Here is a 24,534-nt window from a genome sequence, read left to right as displayed (position 1 = left end):
GGAGCAGCAGTGGGGAGCCCTGAGCTCCCCATGGAGCTGCAGCAGTGTGGGGTGAATCGAGGGGCTGTGATCCCACTGGCCCTTTGTGGCATCCCACAGGGGACGTTTCTGAGCTCTGGGAAAGCTGCTGGGGCTGAGCCCCCTCCCTGCCTGGCCCCAGCAGCCAGCCCTGGTTGAGCAATGCAGGTCCAAGGTCAGCATCCCCCTCCAGAGCTCTCCCACTCCTCAGAGGTCACTCGTGCCGAAGCACAAAAACAGCGCAGCAAAGCAGAATTGCTGCTTGAGTTGCTTTTTTTTTTTTTTTTTTTTTTCATTAAAAAAAGGAGGCAGGGAGAAACATCAAAATCAACCCCCTGCCCCCACAAATCCTTCCCTTGTCTGGGAGTATTAAAAACATCCTGGAGCTGGGGCCATGCCTGTGTTCCTCAGCGCTGGAGGAGGATTTCTGCCAAGACACTGACCCCTTGTGGATTTTGCAAATGTCTTTGAATCCCTTTTTCTCCTCGAAAGGCGAGGGGGAAAAAAAAAACCAACAAACCAAAACAAAACCCAAACCCTTTCAAAGCTTTGCTTGGTCCTTTGCAATGCAGAGCTATCAGAAGATTTATTATTAAACGGAGGCTGCGGGGTGATTTATGGAATTGCAGCTGAGCCGCATTGTGTGCTGGTTACAAATTGCACAGATATTCCACGGGACGTGAGCTCCAACGAGCACGGGATATATTACACTGCAGGGAAAAGGGGAGCTTAAAACCAGCTGGGCCGACTGTAACAACTACAGCCACTTCTCTTTGAAGAGGAGATGATCTCCATCTGGGTTTAATACAAACCATGATGGACTGACACCGGCTCTCGGAATATCTTATACAAACGGGATCATTTCTGCTTGGTTTTTTCCAGAGCTGTCACACCGCTTTATTCAGTGTTTTATTCCTTTTTTATTTTTTTTTCTATCCCCCTCCCTGATTTGTTGTTTCTTGGTGTTGGCCACTCCTTGTCCAGCTTTACACACTGCTGGGGGTTGTTTCTCAGCAGAGGAAGGGTTTTCTCTGAGAGATGCTGCAGTGCCATGTGTGGAAGCACGGAGCTAAATTGGCTACCTAGAAATAGAGCCCAGATGTGAACAGGGAAAAGGAAGCTGGAACACATTATCAGGAAGGATGTGTCTCCTTTGGAGTAAATCCCTCCCATGGAGCCCCCTCCTCTGGCTGTTGATGGCTCCAGGAGGAGCTGTGAGCCCTGAGTGGGGATGAGGAGCACTGAGGACACCCCTGGAACCTTCCAGGCAGCACCAAGCCCTGCTGAAGCAGGTCCTGTGGAGCTCTGAAGCTCAGTCTCCAACATCTGCTGTAAAATCTTCATCTCTCCACCAAGGAATGTCCTGGCCAGGCTTTGGTGGCCCAGGAGTGGGAGGAATTGGTGAATGGAAGAGATTCCTTTTAAGCACTTGTTGTCCTCTAGGATCAAAAGTTTCTACATGAGCAGCCTCATATTTTGGCTTGTTAGGAAGTCACGGTGGTTTAATGTAACTCCCCAGGCTGGATACTGGATCATTTAGCACTGATTTTGTTCCCTGGCCTGGCTGAGCTCTCAGACCTGACTTTTGTTGTGGATATCTAATGGCAAGTCTGGGATTTTTGGTGTGAATTGGCTGTTATGAATGAATATTCCTGACACACCCATTGGCAGGAACCAGCCCTTAAAATCCAACTGCAGCACAGAGTGCTCCAGCCTTCCCCGAGCTTTCCAGGCGGTGTCCGTGGTTCCCTGCCATAAATACCCACTGGGATGAGAAATCCTGGTTTTTAGTGATGGATAGTAGTATTTGTAACCCCTGAGACAGCTGCTGGCCCTGGGGTTTTGGGATGGAGAGGGGGCTGCATCCTTCCCACTCCATCTCAGTCTCCTGTGCCTCGAGGAGCTGTGCCTGGTGTGGATGCAGCTCCCAAAGCTGAGCTCCTCACCCTTGAGATTAAATGGACAGAATCTGGGGGAATTGTCCCCACAGGGAGCTGCAGGCTGTAGTTTTATCTTTTGTGGACCAATCTTTGGATGGTGAAGTCCTTGTCCCTCCATTCCTGGTCCCATCCAGCACGTTCCCTGTGCTGGCTTCAGGCCAGGCAGCTCCAGCTCCCAGACAATCCAATTTTGGTGGCCTTTTGAGGATTTTTTGGGCCAAAGAGTGCTGTGATGTCTGGCAGTTTGGTCCCTGGCACACGCCGTGCTCTGGCCTGGGAGAAGTGCTGGGAGGACAGAGCAAAAACTCTGAATTTCTGCAAGCCCAGGCAGTCCTGGCTGAGCCTCCCCGCTCTGGTGGGGTTACGAAACTCTGACGTGGCTTTCTCTGAGATACTAATTAGGGATGGACAAACCAGAGGGAAGAAAATAAGAAATCCCTTTGCACTCGTTGTGGGGTTAAGCAGAGTTCAGCTCACTTTCTTCCTCCCCCCGTGTTATTTTTCCCTTCAGTGCAGGCTTTGCTCATCCAGGTTCCAGCAGGATTGGGATGCAGGATTGGGGTGCTGGAGCTGTTGCTGCAGGCTTTCCAATCAAAACCTGGGAATCTGTGGGATTAGAGCAATCCTGCTGTGCTCCAAACAGGAGAAATCTGTGTGCTGTGTATCCTGCACAGAGCTGGATGGTGCTCAGGGTAGCAGATCTTCATCCCTCCTTGTTCAGGTGAGGCTGAGCTTGATGCTGAAGGATTTCTGGAGGCAGCAGCCCTTGGGACACCCATCCCAGCTTTGCTGACTGCTCCTGCAGCCAGGCTGCTTTTGGTGCTGTTTAATGGCTGGACTCCACCTTAGGGGTCTTTTCCAGCCTAAAGGATTCTGTAATTCCACAAATCCTCACCGTGCAGCTGCTGAGCCTCTGTGTGAATTCAGCTGGCTGAGCTGAACCCTCAGCTTCCTAAACAAACCAGGAGGAGCAGGGAGAAACAGCAAAATCAAAATCCCCTGCCCCCACAAATCCTTCCTGGATTTCCAGCAGGAGCCTCAGCCCTCCCTGCCACCACACAAACCACAAGGGGCTCTTCTCTGGCTGATGAAGCTCTGCATCCCACTGCAGCATTCCTCTGGTGCATTAGGAAATAGTTATCATTTTTCTCTGGCGCTGGGTTTGATAAGCAATCGCCTTTGGCCAAAAGCCCTGCCTGAGATTTTGCTGCTTGTTATGGAGCTAAAGATGTGACATTGCAACGCTTGTAATTGGGATAATTTAACACCCCATTAGCAGGGAGCAGGAATGGCCCTGTCTCTTACCCATGTTTGGGGCAGTTTTTTATAAATCCAGCAATCTTTTGGGAGAATTGTTATTTTTTAATGGAAATATGGACGTGTTCTTCATTACATTAATTTATTTTCAAGCACGGAGGAGAAACTTTTTGGCAGAATGGGAGAGCTGCTGTGATAGGAAATGTGGAGTGAGCCATGCCCCAGTTTGGTAAATGGGGAAATAATTGTGGTCCACATCCTAAATCTGGTTTCAGGCAAGTGCCTTCTTTTTAAGGAATTGTAAAATGAGCTTTAGAATTTCAGGCTCCTTGTAGGGTGTTGCCATTAGTGATCGTCTCCCTAATTAACCATCACTCTTGGGGCTTGATGGGCAAGCAGAACCTTGGGAGTTTTGTTTTTTAGAGCCTCCTATGCCCCTGGTGTGGTAAATCCCAGGATGTGGGTCCTGCTGCTCCTGGCTCCCGGAACATCCCACCTTTGTGGGGATGCTGGGATCCTGGGCCTGGTTTTGTCACAGCCTGGAGTGTCAGACAGCTCCTGTCCCTGCTGGGAGCCGGTTTTTCATCAGCCTTGCCATGAGCTTTGAGAGGAGCTGAGCTCATCCCAGAGCAGCTCTGGCTCAGGATGGCCAAGAGCCCTCTGGATGCAGGGCTCTGCAGCTCCTTTGAACTCCAGGGCTGCTGTGTCTCCTCAGCTCCTCCCTGCTCTGCATCAGGACCTCTCCTGATCCCCAAATCCAACCAAGGTTTCCCCTCCCTGCTGTGAAAAACCTTTCCAGCAGCTCCCCAGGTCTCCGAGGGTTTCTCCTCTCCTCCAGGCTGGATTGCCTGTTGGTTTTGGAGGCCTGTGTTCCCCTGGCAGCCTTCCAGGTGTATATTTAGAAAAGGAGATCATACCTTCCATCTCAGAAATAACCGATGATGACTTAATTTAGAGCATGAAAATGAAAAACTCCCTCTCTCACCGCGGGGATTCAGGCCCTGCAGCCTCTTGCTTTTCCCCACTTGGCTGTGGGTTCCTCTTGCTCAGCTCTGGGCATCCTGGGGTTATCTGGGAGCTGGAATGTGTGGAAGGAGCTGTGGGGACCAGAGTCTCCTCTGCTGGCACTGCTGCTGCTGGTCCAGCTGGGCATCAGTACTGGAGCTGAATTCCATGGGAGACTCTTTGCCATTTTTAGCGGACAGATGGTTCCAAAAAAAAAAAAAAAATTAGAAAAAAATCCTTTTTAAATCTATTTGGATCATTAACACAACTTCACATTTCCTGGAGGCTTTTCTGGGACACCTTGAGAGAGCTGTGTTGGTACATTGCTAACAGATGGGCTGGAGAGCTGGGTGTGACCTCCATCCTGGCAGGGAAAACCCATCCCTGGTGCCCTTTCCACGGTGGAGTTTGGTCCTTTGCTCACACAGATGGTCCTGGCTCCTCTGGCAGTTTCTGCTCCTGTGGAATAAGAGCACTCTGGGGACAGGATGCCTGATTCCCTCCCACCTTGGACAAGGCTTGGAGCAACCTGGGCCACTGGAAGTTGTCCCTGGCCAGGACAGGAGAGTGGAATGAGCTGATTCCTGAGGTTCCCTCCACCCCAAGCCAGGCTGTGGTTCTGGGACTCTGTGGGCAAGCTTAGCACAGCTGCTCAGCTCCTTTACACCCAGCTTTATTTGTAAATCTGGGATTAGCACCAAAACTGGGCTCCCAAATTCCTTTCCTGCACCTTGGGGCTCATCTCTCGTGTTTAATAACAGCATGGAGGGGGTTGGAAAGGGGTTAGAGATTGATAAAGCCCTGGAGACCTGCAGGACAGAAAATTCCACGTGCTGCCAGGAGAAACGCTTTCGTTCCTCTCCTGGAAGTTCAGCTTTCCCCACTGCTGCTGGTCACACCACGTTTTTCACCTCCTCTATCAGCTGTATCACCTGAAGTGTGCTCTGAGTGCCACGGTGAAAGGGCCCAGAGTTAATTGGCATTAAGGATGGTGCAGGATTATTAGGTGTGCCTCACTCAGTGTAACAATCCCCATTTTGGTCTGTTTACTCTGTACTCCTGAGTAAATGTGCAGATAAAAGAAGGTGGAATTAGCACTTCTCTTGCTTGCACTAAAGCCAAGCTGCATTATTTTCTTTTCTGTGGGTTTAGGCCTAAAAGTAGCTCAGGTATGTGCAAGTTTAAACAAGACAAACCAGGGCCCCATTAAAAATTACTCTCTCCTGGGTAATATTCAACACAGGATTAATAGTAAAGAGGCTGATGTCATCCCAGAGCTCCTGTGACCCTCGGCACTTCTTTAGCACATTGCTGAAAGAAAACCTTCCTGACACACAGGCCTTGTCCTGCTGGAAAATCTGATCCTGCCTTTTCTTCCGAGAGCAGAGGGGAGAGGTGCCCTGAGCAAGGCAAGAAAAATTAATTGGGAATTAGGAATTTAACCTTCCCAACCACCTTCCCTTCAAAATCACCTGGCTGCTGTGTCCATCCCTGCTCTGACAGGCTGATGATTCCCAGGGTGTCCATCCCGTGTTCCCAGGGCACAGAGGAGGTTTGGAACCCGTCACTGTTGGACACAAAATGATTCCCACAGACACAGCTCAATGTGTGACAGGAAAAAGAGAGATTTCTTCAGTGGTTTCAGTATTTATAGATTCTCAACAAGGACCAGGGATTGGACAGTCAGGTCACCACCTTCCCAACCACACTGGTGCTGAGAAACGTCCATCAAAAGCCATTTCTTTAATGGAATATACAAACATCTGTGTTTATTGTTACTTTCCTGGGAAAGTGGCTACAAACTATAAAAACAGGATCAGAAGGTTGAATTCTCAAGGTGACAGGAGCCCACAGTGATTCCCCCTGTGCAGGATCCTGCTCTCCTTGGCCATTCCAGCAGATGCCAGGCTGGGATGGGCTCTGCTCCCTGCTGGGACACTGGAGTGGCTGCTCCAGCCTCTGCTCTCCTTGCAGCTGCTGGAACAGCTGGATTTGGAGCTGTGCAGATTTTCTGGGGATGCAGCACGATGGAATTGCTGCCAGTTCCCACCAGGCTGGGGCTGAAGGGCCTGTGCAGGAGTTTGGTGGGTTTGGATGGAGGTTCCGCGGTCCCAGCGCTCTTCACAGAGAGCGGATCTTGAGTTTTGAAATTGGTTTTATCTTCCTGCATAGGCTGGGCTCTAAAACCCTGATTTGTTCTTTAAGGGCTTGGCTGAGCCTTGTTCTGCACTGGGCAGCCCCAAACTGGGCTGGAAAAGGGCTGGGTTAAAGCAGAGCAGCGTTCTGTGGGGTTAGGAGCAGGTCCTGTGATAAGGAATTGGGTGTGCTGGGAAATAATTAAGGACTCTCATCTCGGCATCCTCACAAACGTTAATTAGCAGATTTCATAAGATCAGTCACCTTTTTCCTGTGCCTGTAGGGACAGGTAAATGTTCCAGCTCTGTCCTGTGTGCAGCCTGTGGCACTGGAGGGGCAAAGTGTGCTGGTGTCGGTGCCAGAGCCTGTTTCCTCATGAAAAACTGCAGAAGATTTGCTGATATGAAACTTTTCCAGCTCTGTCTCCCAGGTTTCAGGATATCCAGTGCCTCGGGACAGCCCCAGGATGGGTGGTTTAATAAATCACCATTAGACACTGGCAATATTGATCATTGTGCCTGGTTATCAATGCTGGGTCCAGCCTCTGTTTGTTGCTTTTTGCCCCCAAAGATCATCTTTTCCTTAATTTTGTCATGGGAACGAATCCACTGAGACACTTTTGTTCCTCCAGGGATGCTGAAGGTCCCCTTTGGAGCCAAGATTTGTGCTTGTAGGCCAGGAATGTCCTTGGTAACTGTATCAATATAACCAAAAAAAAAGACATTTCCCAGGGTTTTTATACAGAAATCACCATGAGAATCCAAGTGCAAAATCCCTCATGGAGCAGGCACTCGCTGTAAAGTGCATTATCTCAACTTTGCTGCACCTGAGGTGGCCCTGCAGGGAGTTTAATCCAGGTTAAATTATTTTAAAATATAGCTTAAAAAATATAATATCTAAAATTATAAAAATCTATTTTAAATTTCATATTATAAAAATATAAAAAATACATTTTAAAATTTTATCTTGCACTTGTGATGTTTCACTACTTAAAGCACCACAAAAGCTCTTAGAGCAGCTATTTCAGTGTGAATTTATTTTTAACAGTGCTGAGGAAGCTGCTAATGATTAATCAGCACCAAAGCTTCTGTCTTAACCTCATCAGGTGTGTGAGCAGCAAATATTTTAACCCTTGAGTAGCACGAGTGTATGAGGGTGTTTGATTGCAGACTGGGTGTGAAATAAATGGGAAGATAAGGGGATAATGGGACAGGAGATGGATGTGGTTTAGGGTTGGTGAAAAGCACCTTGGTTTTTGCCCATCAGCTCTGCTCTTGCTGGAGCCCTTGGGTGTAGGCAGGAGAGGTGGGATCACATCTCTTGAGGGGCTTAAAATCCTCATTTCCATTTTGATTTTTTTCCATTTACAAACCTGTTTAGCTCAGTAGGTGGAGAGGGCCAGCTTGGAAATTGGAAACTTTCTTATTTCTCACAGATTTCCAAAGCTGAGGTGGCTTCTGTGGCTGGGCTTAGCTGGGGTTTGACCTTGTGTGCTCTTTATTGCAGTTTCCTCCCAACAGCCAACACAAAGTCACAGAAATCCCATTTATTAAGAGAAATACTCCGAATTTCTAATGCAGGTTTTGGCAGATTAGCTGGAAAGTCGGGGGATGGAGCAGAGAGGAATGAGAGGGGAGCATGAGAGGCTGTGATGGACCCAGCAGATTTTTCCTTGGAACAGCTTCTCCCTGTTTTGGGAAAAGATCCCTGGAAAGTTCCCCTTCCCCAGGTCAGGGTGTTGCTCTGCAGGGTTTTTAGAGGATGTCACCTTTGGTTTACAATTCCTGCCTTGGAGGATGCTGCATGAGTGGCAAAATCCATGGGCCAAACCTGAGTGGTTTTATTGAATTATATTTTTGCATTTATATTTCACCAATTCCAGGACTTGCCTTTGCTTTGGCAGAAACAGGGGAGCACTGACACCTTCCAGGGGTGAATCCTGAAGCTCAGGATCCATGCTGGATTTTATCTGATGATAAAAATGGAGCCTCACAGAAAATGCTGGTCCCAAAATGAATATAAACCAGCCCAAACTGAGCTGAAGAAATTGTATTGCTGAGCAAATGTGAATGAGCCTAAAACTGTGGTGTCCTGGCTTTTGTGGCTCAGGGTGAAATCCCAATATTGCCAACGGGGATTGTTCACAACTTTCACAAAAATCCCAAGAGGATTTTTTAAACCTGATGTTATAAATGATGTGCTGATGTGCTTTACAGAATCTCTTCTATGATTTTTTTTTGTAGGGTTTTTTTTGTGAACTCATACAAGATAAAAGTGTTAATGAGCCCCTGAGTTATCTGAGAACACGAGGCTCAGGAATGGTTGGATTTGATGATCTTGGAGCTCTTTTTCCAACTTAAATGACTCTGTGATTTTGGAGAAATAAACCTGGCTTTTCTAATATAGATTTCTTTTTGATAATCCTAATCTTGGTGGTGTTGCCAAAGCCCTACCAAAGGCTTTGGGCTTGGCTTTGAAACATTCAGTCTAAAATGTTTGTTCCTGGACCAAAGCGATCCCTGGAGTGATTCACTGAGGCTCGTGGGCCTGACAGGAAAAATCTGGGCTATTTAAGGCTGCAGAGCTCTGCAGTCCCCAGAACTCGCTCATGTGTACAAACAGCTCAGATGAAATCAGCAGCAACAACATTCTGTTTCTCTTGGAAGATGTTTACAAAATGTTTCAGCGGCGTTGGAAGCAGGATTTATTTGTACAATGTCAGAAAGCAAAGCAGTGACAGCAAGGATGGAAGGAGGCAGCCACTTCTGCTTCCTGATTTGTGGGTTTAGGGATCCTCACGGAAAATCAAGGTGCTGGGATGAAGATTGGCACTTTTTGTATTGAATGTGAACAACCAAGCTGCAGCTGGAGGTCAAAAAGGCACCTGGGTACCAATCCAGAAGGGCCAGTCAGGGCTTAGAGAGGAAAACTCCAGAGTGGAACGATTTCCTACAGGTTTCTGGGAGTTTTCCCATTTTTAGCTTGAGCCTTAAGTGAACACTTGAACCAGCCAGAATAAATCTGGGGAGTTCTTGCCCTGTTTCACTTGTGGTCAGCATTGAAAAACCTTTTGGAAGTGAGCTCAAGGGAACTCTCCTCTCTTTGGGGAAGCTTGGATAAAGACATGGAGCGGGCAGAGGGGACCTTTGGCACAAGGGGAGCGATCCCTGTGCTGAAGGATGATGGAAGTGGCATTTGGGATGTGTCTGATGTGGGTTTCCCTGACAAAACGGGTTCAGCTCCCCCAGGTTCTGAGTCCTGAATGTTTCCTCCTGCCGAGCAGCCTCAGCCTTCAAAGGCTGCTCAGCCCTAACCCAAAACCTCAAGAAAGGATTCAGCCACGAGAAATCCCAGAGGCCACGTGCCGTGCATATGTCTGATAAACCACTCCCAAATTCGTTCCTATCAAGCTTCAAAACAAAGGCATCTCATGGTTTGCATTTCCCTTTTCCTGTCAGAAAGCCAAAAATGCCATTTTCAGGCCCCGCCTCCGTGCACCAGTTGCAATAACTCATTTAGCTCACTTTGGGCTGGTGTCATCGGTTGGCCTTCAGGGCCTGGAGGGAGCTCGCATTTTAGGCTGGGTCTGCCTAAAAATTCTATTTTGGGGAGATCAGAAGGCAAAGCAGTGACTGCCTGATGCTCCCAAACCTCAGCTGGACTTCCCCATGGAGGGAGAAGAGCAAACCTGGCTGGGGGACGTGCACAGGAGGGGCTGGGCTGCCTTTTTTGGGTGGGAAAAGCTTTTCTGTGCTGTGGCAGGCAGTGCAGGAAGCCTGGTGGGAAGCTCTGGTGATGGTTTCAACACTCCACATTGAGACCAGAAGCCTTTGAGATAAAACAGGAACGTGTTCTGCGAGCTGCCATTAGCACACAGGCGGTGACTTCGCAGATGGTTTGAATTCTTCCTGATCCAAAGGGGAGGGTGAGGTGGGAGCCCTGAGCTGGTGGGATTCCACAGGCCCTGACAGATGTTGGGGGGTGGGAAATAATCTCAATTTCACAAAAGGCTTTTTCCTTTGGGAGAGGAGCATTCCTGGGCTCTGGGACCAGGAGAAACCTGACTGGTGAAGGTCATGGCAGTCCTGCAGCTCTTCTCTCCCAAAAGATGGGAGTGAAGCGCAGAGGGGATGGATGGCAGCAAGAAAAGCTTCCCTGTGCTGCCCTGGGGGTGGGAGAGCCTTGGGAAAGGGGCAGCAGCTCCTGCCTTGAACCCCAGTGGTGGAAAATCTGGGAATGGAGGGATTTGCAGGCTGCAGCCTGGAGCTGAGCATCAGAGGAGCTGTTTCCAGTGATACTGTGTCCTGTTTGCTCCCAAACCTTTGTCAGCCATGAATTTCCATGAGGAATTGTCACTGCAGGGCTGCTCTGGGGCAGGGTTTTATTGCATCTGTCAGGATCAGGGGGGCTCTGGGGAGAGCCCTGTGAAAGGGTGAAGGACATGGGTGAAGCACAGGGCACGACTGCAGTTGGGATTTTGGGGTTTGATCTGGGACCTTGAGCATGGGAGAGGCATTGGAGGCACCCCAGAGAGTGTGGGGAGCTCTGGGTGAGCCTCAGGGTCACGGGGACATTTTGGGGTGGTTGCACAGAGCAGCTTCTTCCAAAGAGGGGGGAAAGGAGGAAGGGAAATTCCTGCACTCCGTTTGTCAGATGTGGACACGTGAGTGAACTCCTGGAGGCATTTTGGGGTTTGTGGGGTGATGCTGGGGCTGTGCTGGGAGAGCTGCCTGTGTGACCAGTGCTGAGGAATAGGAAGGGCCCAGCTGGACCAGTTTGGAGCTGGGCCACCCTCTGCTGTCAGACTGGGATAGTCTCCTTGTCCTGTCCTTGTCCTGTTTCTAGAGCACTGGAGTGTCCCTGGGGCATCCACTCTCTCCCTGGAGCAGTCTAATGGATTTTAATATCAGAAGAGCTGAGGTCCTGGTTATCCCCCTGTATTTCCTGCAGGATTTGCCACATGGACTCTTCACAGCCCAGTGAGATGCTGCTGGTAAATGGACAGGTGGCTGGAGGGCAAATTTTGTTTAAAAAATACAACCCCAAAAGGATGCTCTGTCTACCCCTTCCATGCCCTCAAGAGAAAGGAGCCTGAGCCTGTGGGGTTTTGGCTCCTAAAAGAGCAAAGATTTGACTCCAAGAGCACCCTCTTAAAAATATCATTGCCTGATCCCCAGGCAACTCCTTATCTTGTACTCTGCCTTGATCTAGGAGGGAAATCCTTTGTCTGTGTGTCACTGAGCACAATCAGTTCCCAGTGTTCTGAGCACCAGACACGCTCTGGTTCCAGCCTTTGGCCCTGAGACCTGAGATTTGCTTGTATTTACAAGCCCAGTAATTGCTGTCCTGGACCTGTTATCAACACAGATACATGCAAGGGAAATTGCAAGGTTATGGTTGAAGCTTGCAGGGTTTTAGACTAACAAATATTTTAGCCTGAAGATATATTCAGCTTGATTTTGCTTTTAAGTGGCTCTGGGTAACATGAGAAGTTGCCTGTCAAATTTGATGGGGTCAGTAAAATTCAAGCATGTTCGACTGTAATTAACATTTGAAAAGAATTTGCTTAGGAATTAGCTGTTGGCAGTGCAGAGCAGCTCCTTGTGTGGAAGCAGAGCTGCCCATCAGGGTCCATCCTGGGCAGTGCAGGAAGGGAAATCCAGCCTTTCCCACTTTTCTTCCTGACAGCTGCTGCAGGATTCCTCATGGGATGCTGACTGGATCAACCACAAGTTAGGAATGTCATAATCATCCCAGCACTCACTGAGGGGAAAAGGCATTTTTGCACCGATGGGGGTGAGATAAATTCACAACTAAAAGTGTTTAAAGAATGCTGGAGGCTGAATTGTCACTTCCTGCTGCACATCTATGGAATAACTGTTGTTCTGCTGGGAAATCTCTCCAGCAGTCCCCGAGTGGGGTTTGGTCTCCAGCCACTGCTGCTGGTGGGAGCAGGAGAAATTTGTGTTGTGATGTTGTGACGTCTCCAGGACTCAGGGACTGGTTCCTGACAGGAGCTCAGCCAGGTCTGGGCTGTGCCAGCCACAGTGTGACCCCACATGAGCCATCCCTGGGATTCTGAGAATCCCTGCTCCTGCTGGGAGGCTCCTCATGGGGTTTGATGAAGGGCAGCCCTGCTCTCACACATCAGAATTAGCTGTAGTTGAGAAAGGAGCCACCTCAGCAAAACCATTTTGTGGTTCTTTATTCTGCAGTTCCCAGCTCCTGGAGCAGTGGCAGTGAGTTGTGCTTTCTCCTGCCCACACATAAAAAGCTGCCCAGTGCAGATGTGGAATAGAGAAATGCCCAGCTTGGCTTTGGCCTGGTCATTTGTCACTGTAAAGATGAGATTTCAGATTTTCTGAGTGGCAGCAGAATAGCCCTTTGTCATCATCACTTAGTGACAACTACCCAGACTTGAGATTTCAAAGCATTCAGGGAAAGAAAATCTGTTTCACTGAGATCACAGGGAAAACCAGGCTTCAGTTTATCAAAGCTTTGGCAGTTGGGCTCAATTTGCCAAATCCTTCCCTAATAAATAACTCAATGGGTTTTGTCAGGGAACAATAGTGGTACTTAATAGTGCTCTGTAATTGAGGCTGGAATTGTATTGATAGAGACACCCAAAGGGGTTTTTTGCTTGGTGTGGATGTGAGCTGCAGGGATGGGAGCTGGTTTGGGGAGGCTTAGAGAGCAGAGAGGCTTCTGAGAGCTGAAGGTGCCATCCCTAAAATTTTAAACCAAGCTGTGCCTCAAAGCTGGTTTAAAATAATTCACTATAATACTCTTAATAGAATAATTCACTATAATACTCTAAATAATTCACTGTGTGCTTGGTGTATGGCGTTAGGAGGGGGTTTTAAGTTTCCTCTAAAATCCAAATATCAATGAGGACTTGGAAATGTAGAGCCAAGTAGTGGTGGATGGGGCAGCATTTCTGTTAATTTGGTTCATTAATGTGCCAGCAGTTATTAATGCTGGGGACAGGTGATGATGTTGAAGAGTATCTGGGTTTTTTCTCCTTTGTAAATTGGAGTAACCTGGGCTTGTGGAAGGTGTCCCTGGCCATGGCAGGTTTTGGAATGAGGAGAGTTTTAAGGTACCTTCCAACACAATTGATTCTGCCCTTCTGAACATCTTCAAAACACCCAGTGAGGAAAAAACAAAAGGAAAAACAACAAACTGTATGGAGTGCTTTCCATTTAAATAGGGATTTGTGGGCTTTTCCCCCAAATTCACTTTCTTGTGTTTGGGAACAGTGTTGTGCCCTCTGTGCTTGTTTGAGCCCTGCAGGGTGCTGGGGCTCAGCCCTGGAACTCTTAATCAGAGTGGCTGGTGCAGCCCCAAAGCAGAGTTTGGGCACTTCTTAGCTCTGCCAGGCATCAGCCTGGGTGAGGAAAACCCTTGTGGGATTTATTCCCTAACCAGGGCTCCGTGGAGCCAGAAAAAAATCTGCACTAATTGCAGGGATTGTGTCGTTCCTGTGTCACCCCCAGGTATCAGAGCTTTACAGACACAACCTTGTTCATTGCACTGAGCCCTGAGCCTCTGCCAGCATCAGCTGTGGGCAGTGATGCTCTTTTTTTAACCAGAATTCCAAAATTCCCCTTCCTTTAGGGGTCTGTGTGTCACCTCCTGCCCTTTCTGGTGTGTGGACACCAAGTCTTTAGTGAGGGGCTCTTCCAGCTCCTGGAGAGCGAGATAGACCAAATTTATGTGTCCTGTTTTATCTGATGGTGGATTTATCTGTTGAACCTCGTCTGCTGAGGCCACGCTGTGTGTCTGACCGTGCACTGGCTGGGGAGGAGAGCAGTGTGGTGGGATCAGCTGGCCCTGAACAGACCCTGGGAAGGGAAATTGAGGTGTTCAGAGGCTGCTGAGCCCTGCTCTGGCTCCCTGGTGCTGCGTGGCCGCCCTGCAGAGCTTATTTTCACTGCTGACACTGTGCTGGGGCTCAGCTCCACGTGGTTGAGGCCACCTTTAGGATATCCTTGGAGCATTTTCTTGGGCAAACAGGCTTTGCTTCTTCGTCACCAGCTCAGAGCTATTTGGGCTTTCTGATGTTATCTCCGAGTTAGTTTCCCTTCCTTGTTGCCTCAGGGATTTGGCAGGGGGGATTTGTGTGTCTGGTTGTTGTCTTGCAGGGCTGATGTTGGGAAAGCCCACCCTGGATTTATTACAGCTTTCCTCTGCATCTGCCACCTCCACGGTAAAATGGCAAGAAGTCTATGTGTCCACAAGGAATTGGGTTGGATTTGAGTGGCACTGAGGAAGCAAACAGAGGGTTTGGTGGGAGAGGACATGGGGAAAGGCCTGGGAGTGAAGGATCCTTCAGGGTGGCAGGTCAAGGATGAGCCAGGGCTGGACATGTGAGAGCTGCACACAACAGAAACCCATTTGGCAATTTAATCCTTTAACTTCCCCCCATCAAGTGGGTCAAAATAATACAACCAAAGCTTTCTCAAGCTGTAATTCAGGGCAGCCTTTTTTAATTTCGCATTTTCCCCTGCATAAAGTTGCTGTCTCCTGCTCCAGAAGCAGCAGCAGCGTTTGAGAGCAGTAATGAGCGGCCCTGGCAGGACTACAAAGGGCTCTGGAGGAGCAGGTACGCAGGGGATGAGGTAAGTGGTGTCGTTTGGGTGAAATAGGTGTGGAAAGTGCACTCTGCACAAGTTAGGCTTCAAAGCCAGCAATAATTACTGCGTTTGAGACTGTATCAGCACCCCGGGCTGCCATTCGAGTCGGGCAGGAATTCTTTGTGTAGGGCTTTTGTTCTGCAGACATCCAAGCTCTCTGCGGTTCTTCTCCCCGGTGCATCCAGGGAAGTGTGGTGGCTTTGAGCTGGAGATGGGTTTGTGAGGAGCCCTGGCCTTGATGCATTCATGGGGTGCCCTGTGAACATGACTGGGCTGTAATTGCTCTGAAAGGCAAAACCATGAAGAGAAATCAGCGGTGGGGTGGCACCAAGATGGATCTTGCACAGTGGCTCCTGGCAGGGGTCTCCTCTCTGGACCTTGTTCCCACCTCGTGTCCTTCTGCCTCTGTGGTCCCTGCAGGGGCTTGGAGCTCAGCTGGTGCTGTGGGGCTGGTGTGTCCCAGATGATGTGTGCTTTTACTCCATCAGCATCTGCTAATACAGGATCATTTGGGGGGCAAAGGCAAAAATCAGCTCTCAAGTGGGTTTTGTGATGGATGTTGATGAAGGAGGTCAGTGATGTGCGTGTTCTACAGAAAAGAAATGGCTGGAATGATTTAAGTTTATAACTGGCTTGTTAGTGAGCCAGGGCAAGGAAAATGTTCTGATGTACTGAGTGGGAGCTACCCAGCTCCATCACCCTCTTGGCTGCTCTAAAGTTAACAAACCTTGAGTTTCCTGAACACTCCCATCTGATATTCCATCCAATATCCCCCTGAGCCTTCAGAGCAGCATTCTCCAGCAGCTCCCGTCTCCTCTCCCAGGAAAGCATTCCCGAAAGGTTCAGATGTCACCGGTGCTGTCCCCCCTGTTGTGGCTGAGCCATAGCCACTCAGTGCCACCCCAGAGCTGCGGCCTGGCTGTCACCCACAGGGACAATGTCCCTTTTTGCCAGCTGTGGGCTCGCTTTTCCTGCTGCGGGGGCCGGAGCACACAAAGGCAGCGGCGCCGCTGCCTCGGCCGCCATGGGCAGTTTTATCTGGGAGCAGAGCAGGGAACCGATCTAATCCCTCCTCAGAGGCCTCCGTGGAACTCTTGTCCCCAAAGCGCCCTTGTGCTGGAACAATAAACGCCATGGACGCGCTGCCAGCCCGGCCTTGCTGATTCCATTCAAACCCGTGGGCATTTCTCTCCCAGGGCCGGCGGGGTCTCGGCTCCTCTGAGCCCGCTGCCCACGCCGGCGCGCCGGGCCCGGCCCGTGGTGGCGACGGCCGGTCTGCTGGCACAGCCAGGCTGCGGCGCTGCCCATCGGGCCCGCGGTGACGTCCGGCCGTGCGGCCTGGTGACAAAGTGCCGCTATGGCCGGGGACGGGCGGAATGCGGCCCCGGGGCGGGGTGGCACTTGGGGCGGCCGCGGGCTCCGGGCAAAGCCAACACAGCGCAGCTTGTCCGGCAGACAATAAGGGATGTGTTGTGGCGGAATGAATGAGCTGAGCCAAGGGATGTCAAATGTTTACTCTGGGTTTCCACAGCGCGGTGGGATGAAGGCCGAGGCCTCCACTCCGAGCGGCGAAGAGCTGTGGGAGCGTTGGGATGGAGCTCGGAGAACCTGGGCCTTTTGTGCCACCTTTGTGGCCTCAACCAGGTCTCACACAAAGCCAGAGGGAACAGGATCCTGGAATGGTTTGGCTTGGGAGGGATCTTAAAGATCACCCAGTTCCAAGCCCCTGCTGTGGACAGGGCCAGTGACAGGTGGTGTTTCAGTTGGTGCTTTGAGGATCCCATTCGTGCTCAAATCCTCTCTCAGGCTGCACTTAGGCAGTGCAAAAATTAATGTCATTGTGCATCCTAATGCCTTTCAACATTCCCAGTCCAGTGGTGGGATTGGAGAGGTGTCCATGCAGCTTCCACATGGTTCATAGTACGAGCTGCTCCTGTGATCCTGCGGATGGAGGATGTTGTGAAATCCCTGCTCCGAGATGGATCTGAGTGGTGCAGAGACACCATGAACATTCTTTAACGTGCTCCTGGGGCAAGTGAGGCAGCTGCAGGTGAGGGCTCAGCCCTGCTTTGTTCCAGGGCCAATGCCACCAGCTTGGTGGCCTTTGTGCCCACAGCGAGGGGGTTTGCAGCCCCCAGACTGTGACTCGTGCATTGTATCCCCTCCTCCTGCCAATGCTGAATCCCATTTATTACAGACAACTTCACAGGCTTTTAATGAACCTTCCTGAGCTTAATTTACAACTCGGGGAAAGATAGACAAGGTGACAAAGTGAACTGAAATATGAAATTACTTTAATTGCAGAGGAGGACAGTTTATAGGCTTCAGAATCCAAGTCATTTATTTTAATGATCTCCTCTGCCCTCAACACATAATTACCATCCCCATTCCGAGCTGGTTTCAGGAGAGGTATGCAGGGAAAGCTGGTTGGACCTGTTCAGGCGGCAGAACTTTTGGCAACTAATAATCCGAGACGAAAAACGAATTAAAAGCAAAATATATTGTCATGTCAGAAACACTTTTCATTTTAAGGCACGCTGGGTTTTGCTTCGTTTCCTGGAGACAGCTGTGGTCCATCTGAAAGCAGCAATCCGAGGCACACGGCGCTGGTTGAGTGCCTTTCCAACCCTACATGGGAAAACACTTGGAAAATCCCTAGGAATCAGCACAGGGGCTGAGGGGTAATGCAGCCTTTGAGGGGAGGAGATGGAAATGTTTCATTTCCCTCTTGCTCCTTGCGTTGGTGGGTTGGGTGTTTGGGGTGGTAATAAAAAAAAATGTGAGCTTTGAGAAATGGATGCTGCTTTTCCCTGGTGGATATCTGATTTTGGCTGGTCCTACTCAAAATCAGCTGGAGTTTTTCAACCCCTGTGGAAAGAGGGGATGTCTGTGAGCAGCTCCAAGCTGTTTTCATGGAGCTCTGGTCCCTCAGTGTGAAAACCTGGATGTTGCTGGAGCCTCTTGTGGGTGTTTGGGCACGTGAACATTTTGGTGCACCCCGACTTTTCCAATGTGGCTGCTGGGGGAGGGATTTGAAGGAGGCTGTGTTGGAATTACCCAGCTTGGCTTAGCTCTGCCTCTGCTTCTCAGGGTCCAGGAGATCTCCAGCTGAGCTTGGCCTGGCTTCCTCGGAGTTAAAACTCTGCTGTCCCTCAGAAACCTGAGCACCAGGCCCTGCTTTTCCTCTGGCAGGGTGGGAAAGTGGGAGGAAATTGGGTGTAACCTGAGGAAGTTGGAAAGCAAAGATGAGCCCAGGCTGGTGGGACTCGTGCCAAGGAACGGGTTCTGAGCCAGGCTGATGCACCTTCCTCCAGGGAAAGGAGGTGAAAATACATTTTTCTTACAGGGATCATTAAGTTCCTTGGATTGGACAGTTGTGGCACAGAGTTTCTTGATTATTTTCAGATTTATTTTTTTTTTTTAAACCACAAGGATTGGTTGTGGACCAAGTGATCACAGAGTCATTAAAGTCTGTTAGCTCTGTGTAAAGTGGTTATGAATATGTGGCAAAATGGGACAAAATCCAAAGGCACCTGGACTCTCCATCCACCTGCTGGAATAGGCTGGCTGGCATTTCACGTGGCCCTGGCTCTGAAGTCATGCAGCACCAGAAATTGGGGTTTCAGGGGTGTTGTGGGACTTGAGGCCCAAAATCCCCCATGAGAGTCAGCAAAAACTGCATGTGCCCAGGGGCACAGCAAATTGTCCCAGTGCTGGTGAGTTGCTGGAGTGGAAAACCAAAGATTTTCCAAGCTAATGTTTCCCAAAGTTGGCATTTTGACATCTTTGAGCTTGACTTGTTATCTAAAGATTGGCTGCTGGGCAGTGGGAGCAGGTAGAACTGGCCCTGGTGAAGCTCTGGGTTCGTGGCTACTGCTGCTCTGGCCTTTAAAGCTTAGCAACAAGAAATAGTAAATTAATTTTCCTGAGTAGCTCTGCCTCCTTGGCCAGATCAGGCTCCAGAATGAGGTGCTCCTGGCCTGAAGGAGAAGTGTGACATTCCTCCCCAAAACAAAATATCACAGGTCCTTCATGTGCTCAGCCCAGCACAGCCCCTCTTGGCCCGGCTCCAGTGCTGCCTCCAAAGTGTTTGCTTTAAAACCACACTTTAAAAAAAAAAGCTCTATCAAAAAGAATGTGAAGGATGCAGAGTTTAGGTCTTAAAATTGGGAAATAGTACAATAAAGCTGCTTTTGTAAACTTCTTTCAGTCTCCTTGTGCAATAACCCACCCTGCTTTCCAGCCTTTCTTCTCTGCTGCTGCTGGCCATCAGTGGAAGGAGTGATGGAAGGAAGAGGCCATCTGGCCTTTTTCTGCTGTTTTTCATGCTTGGCAGCATTGTGCTGCTGGGAGCTGGGCTGGGGAGAGGAGCTCCTGTTGGTGTAGCCATGGGAATGGGGGGTGATGAGATGGGGAGATGCTCAGGGGGGCAGATGGTGTCCCCTGGCTGCTGTGCTTCTGCCCTGGGACAGCTGGAGGCATCAAAGCACGTGGGAGGAGTGTTTGGGAGAGAAATGGAGCTGGGCTGGGTGATGCCCAACCATGAGCATGAAGGGACCTGGCTCCCCTTGGCCACTCTCCTGGGCTTCCTTTGCTGGTTCCTGCTCCTGGGAGGCCTCACAAAGCTTGCAGCAGGAGCTTGTGTGCCCAGGGTTGGTCATTCTGGGGGGGCAGGTGCCCAAATCCCATCAGCAGTGTCCCTTTTCCCTCCTCTCGCTGTACAGCCGCTCCTTGGTGCACAGGGGTTCTGGGACTTGTTCTCCTGGGTCGGTTTTTTACCCAGAGGGAGGATCATGAGTGAGTAAAACACCTCAGAGTGGCTCCTGTCTCCCTTTCCACCAGCCCCTTCTTTTTAGGGAAAACATCTTTTGTTTGTTTTGATGTTCAGAGGTTGAGGCAGGGAGGTTCTGCTTTCTTTATTTTTATTTTTTTTACCTGAAGGAACAGCAGTTTTCAGACAATTCAGACTTAGGAAGTGGGAATCAAATTTCTTTCCTAATCCTGTGGGGTTTTTTTTTTTTAAATGAGGGTGTGTGAACTACAAGAAGGATCTTGTTCAGCCCCTCACTTGCTGATTTACGTCCAAGCCAACAGAGCCAGGCTTTGGAACTTTGATGCTGCTGGGGAAAATACAGGGAGAAGTGGAGGGAAGGTTGTGGGATTGGTGGTGCTGCTCAGCAAACAGAAAGAGGAAAAGGAGAGTGATTTCTCATTCTGCTTCCTAACTCCAAACACAACCCAAAGTTTTTATAAACTTTCTGCTCAGGTTTCAGGAAACTGCAAATGAAACTGCATTCCTCTGTGTGATGGTCTTTTTTCTTTTTTTTTTTCTTTTTTTTTCTTTTGCTCTCATTCTTTTTTGAGATGTAATAAAACATCATCGCCTACAAGGCTGTGGCCTTTAAAAGTATTCTCCGGAGGGCAGGCGAGGAGTGGAGGCAGATTGACTGACAGCTGGAATAAAGCCTCTTTATTATCTCTGGGATTATAATTTCCCTCTATTTTGGGTGTTGGAACAACAGGAGCTTGGTTGTTTCTGTTCTCAGTGGATTCTCCTGTGCTGTGGTGTCCATCCCACCCATCAGCTGAGGACGCTGAACTTCTCATCACCTAGAAAATAATGGGGTTTTTTTCCAAAACTTGAAGGCCTTGAGTGTAACTAGCGAGAAAAAGATGAGCTGTTAAATAAGAATATAAAAATAGCAGGAGTGGGGCTGGTCCAGGACTGAGCAGCCACAGCAGGATATGGTCACAGCATCGTGTGGCTGCAGGGGCTTTGTCCTTCACCAATTCCTTTAAGTCTTTAAACTGGTTTTGGGGGCCAAAGCTTGTAAATCTCTGATCCAGCAGCTGCAGCTCCCAGGCTCGTCTGGAGGGAGCAAAAAATGGGGAAATGGCAGAGCTGGGGGGAAAAACAAATGGGAAAAGCTTTAAAGACAAAGTCATGAGCTGTGTGTGGGGCTGTTTTTAAGCAATGTGGGGCTGGGCAGTGGGATGCTGGAGCTGATGTGGTGGGGCAAGGTCTCTCCTGCAGTTCCAAGGCAGGAGAAGGACGGCATTTTGGGGTGGTGTGGTCTGTCAGGGCCTGCCTTTTTGGGCTGATTCCTGGAGTTTTCCGTGTCCCTGTCAGGAGTTTCCAGGAGGAGGGATGAGCACAGCCCTTTCCTCAGTGCAGTCCTGCTCCTTGGCACAAACCATCCATGGGCAAGGGAATTCCTGCTGTGGAGGGTTCTTGGAAGCCAAATTGTTCTTAATAATTAATCCATGAGGAGAATGCAGCACCTATGTGTAAAAATGACCCTGAGATGTTGTGTGGGCCCAGCATGTCACACCTCAGGCTCGAGGTGCTGACCCATCATTGAGGGCAGACCCTGTTGGAGGGTTCTTTATGGACACTCGATGGATTTCCACCCCATTTGCACATTCCTGGCATCTCCTTCCTATCTGGGAATGGGGACAGTGCTTTGGAGAGGAGCTGGGCTCCTGAGGGTCCCTGTGTGATGAGGAGCAGCCCAAAGGCAGCCAGTGCCCAGCACCAGGGACCCCAGATTGCTCAGCAGAGCCCATCAGGACACTTGGTTAATTAGAAAAGCTCTGCCGCTACCAGACATGGGGTATATTTATTTTTGAAGCCCATCTGACAGTGAGAATAGGCCTCTGGCCAGAGATCTGAGGGCCTGGTTGTGTTATTCAGCTGAAAAAGGAATTTAGCTTTTTTCAACCCAAAGGCCCATGTCCCATCTCCTTCCTGCCAAGGAATGGGCACGAGCAGGGAGCTGGGAGGGGCTGAGAGTTATTATTTACTCAAAGTTTCCGCCTCCTTCCTTCCTTCCCACCAACTCCCCATGACCCAGACCTGCCTGGTGAGGAAAACTGCTCCCCAGCCTTGCCAATTCTGGGATAAATAGGTCATCCAAAATATGCAAAAGCCAGTTCCAAGTTTTCCAGCAGTCAGAAAGACGTCAGATGCATAAAGCCTGCACTAATTGTGTTCTTTCCAATGTGGATTTTGAGGCTCTGGGATCTCTGGAAGTGGGGTCTTCCACAGCAGTCCAGGGACAGGGATTTGGCAGAGGAAGCCAGAGACCATTTCCAGTTTTATTTCACCCATTTGCTCAGGCAAACCTTGACCATGGTGGTGGCAGCTGCGTTCTTCATCCTTCCAAAGCCTCGCTTTTATCCCTCCCCAGGGGATGGGGGCCGTAATCTTTCAATTAAAGCAGAGCAGAGTCCAGCCAAGGATGTCTTCATTTAAACCTCTGTGATGCCTTTAAGCTGGGGAAGTGCAGCTGCCAGGTTTTGCTGGGTGATTGAGGATGATATAGGAGGGTTTCCTTGAGGAAACTCTCCAGCATCCTGCACTGACAGATTTATGGGGTTTGCTCTGACCACGCAAGGCACCTCTAGAAATCAGGGGGGAGGAAATGTGCCATGGAGCTGTCAGGCTCTGCCTGCCCCTGTTCACACATCCATACTTTCACTCCTCTCCCAGCTCCATTTTGCTAAAATGCTGAAATCCTTGTGGTTTTTGGAGATTTTTTTTTTTCCTTTCCTCTCATATACATTTTCTTTTAAATGCTAACAAGCTGCTTTTCTTCCTCCCGAAGTGATGGTGCCACCTGATGAATCTGCAGTTGGTGTGAGCCTTGGGGAGGGTGGATGAAGCTCTTCACTTGCTTCAGCTTAATTTCAAATGGAGCTGTTGATTCAAAATGTTAAAAGTGTGTTTTGAGTTGCTTTTTGCCTGTTAAAATCATGTTTTGTGTGGTTTTTTTGGCTGGTATCACAGCTGTGTACCCTGTAGTGTGTGAGTCTGAGCCAGATCAAAAGGAGATGATACCTGAGGTATTCAGTATTACCTGAGGTAATCGGTATTGCTTTATGTTCTTTATTTTCTTCTCTGTCTTGAACAAACTTCTGCTCTCAGTGAATATCCAGCCCGTTTCCCAGGCTGTCTGTGCTCCTCTAAGTCTCTTGGGATGATCAAAAAGATTTATCATGGATCAAAGTCAGTGCCAGGGAATTGTGGAAAAGGTTTAAAACCCTCCCCAGTTTTTTTGCAAGTTCCTCACCCCATGGCAGGGATCTTGCCGTGAAGATGTGTCAGGGAGGGTTATGAGGGGTTTTAGGACAAGATTTTTCCCTCAGAGGGTGCTGGAACAGCTCTCCAGGGAAGAGTGACATTCCCAAGGCTGCCAGAGTTCCAGGAGTGCTTGTTCAGTGTTCCCAGGGTGGATTTTGGGGTGTCTGTGCAGGGCCAGGAGCTGGACTGAGGATTGTGAAAATCCACAATTGGTGTCCCTGTGCCACAGTGACTTCAGTCCAAGGCACCTCTGTGTCTGTACCTGGGGGAATCACCTCCCTGCAAAATCAAAATCCAGTCTGGCAGCGCTTTTGTAGGATTTTGTAGGATTTGTGGGGTTTTTTGAAGATCCTGCTCTCTCAGGCTGTCGTGTGGCAGCAGCAGCAGCCAGGCCCATGCTGTCACTGCAGCAGGGCAGTGAAAGGTGGGAAATAAAGGGAAATAAAGGAAGCCAATGTCATTAGCCAGCAGCGAGTCACTGATCAACAACTTCCTACCATTGTCCCTCCCTGCTCCCGCTGCATCCCGGCTGGCCCAGGGCCAGGCACCGCCAGCAGGTACTGCCCTGCTGCCCACAGCTCATCCATCCATCAGCATCCCCCAGCAGCTCCATCCTGCTGAGCCCTGAGGAAGCATTCACAATAATCACGGGAGCTATGGGGTCACCCCTGCTGCACCTGCTCCATTAAAAAGCCCTTACTTGGGGCAACTGGAATAAATGGTAAATAGAGAAAATAGAAACCAAAGAGGAATAGAAACCAAACTGCTGCTGGAGGACCTACAGCAGGGAGAGAAAGGTTTCAAAAAGTGATGCAACATAGGCAACTTCTCCCTTCCCTATTTTAATATTTAACAAAAGGCTTAACTTGGTGAAATGACAACAGCTCGAGAATGTGCACGTCTGTAAGGATTTCTCCTTTTCACTCTCTGAGCTCTGCTCATTTCCCAGCTGCTCTCTGGGAGAGGAGTTTTGGTGAGGAATAAGGTTTAAACCTCTCTTTGGTGCTGTTTCCCCAGTGCAGTCACCCGTGTAAGATAAATAGCGGCTGATCTCTTGTTAGTGAAGTGCACGCTCTCCTTCACGCCTGACTGCCATGGAAATGCAGAATCCTCTGCCATCTGCTTCCAGCAAGGAGAGGGAGGGAAGGGAAGGGAAGGGAAAGGAAAGGGAAAAGGAAAGGAAAAAGGAAAGGAAAGGAGAAAGGAAAGGGAAAGGAAAAGGAGCCTTGGGCTTTTCCAGCCAAAAGCATCAGCTCCTCGCTGGTGCAGCCTCAGCCAGGAGCCCATCTGTCCACTGTGACCCCACTGATGGCCAGAGGGAAGGTTCCCAGCACAAAAAGTGGTGTTTTGGGAAGTACTTTTCTGCCCCTCATAAATTCAAATGCTGCAGAGAGGAGGTTTCACCCTGAAAATGCCCACAGAGGGCTCTGCATCCAAGAGCCCTTCAGCCTTTTAAAAA

General features: G+C 49.5%; 1 long non-coding RNA gene across 1 annotated transcript; it reads right to left on the bottom strand.

Moving 5' to 3' along the window:
• Positions 1-12,544: 12,544 nt before the first annotated feature.
• LOC111933964 (uncharacterized) lies at positions 12,545-24,243 on the bottom strand. The gene is made up of 2 exons (XR_002866925.2): positions 15,381-24,243; positions 12,545-15,276 (listed from the first exon to the last, which is right to left on the bottom strand). It is a non-coding gene; the product is annotated as an uncharacterized LOC111933964 (long non-coding RNA).
• Between the last annotated feature and the right edge of the window lie 291 nt (positions 24,244-24,534).

This window comes from Cyanistes caeruleus, chromosome 13 (genome assembly GCF_971803275.1).
Source record: "Cyanistes caeruleus chromosome 13, bCyaCae1.hap1.1, whole genome shotgun sequence".
Lineage (NCBI taxonomy): Eukaryota > Metazoa > Chordata > Aves > Passeriformes > Paridae > Cyanistes > Cyanistes caeruleus.
This window is presented reverse-complemented; position numbering and strand designations above follow the sequence as displayed.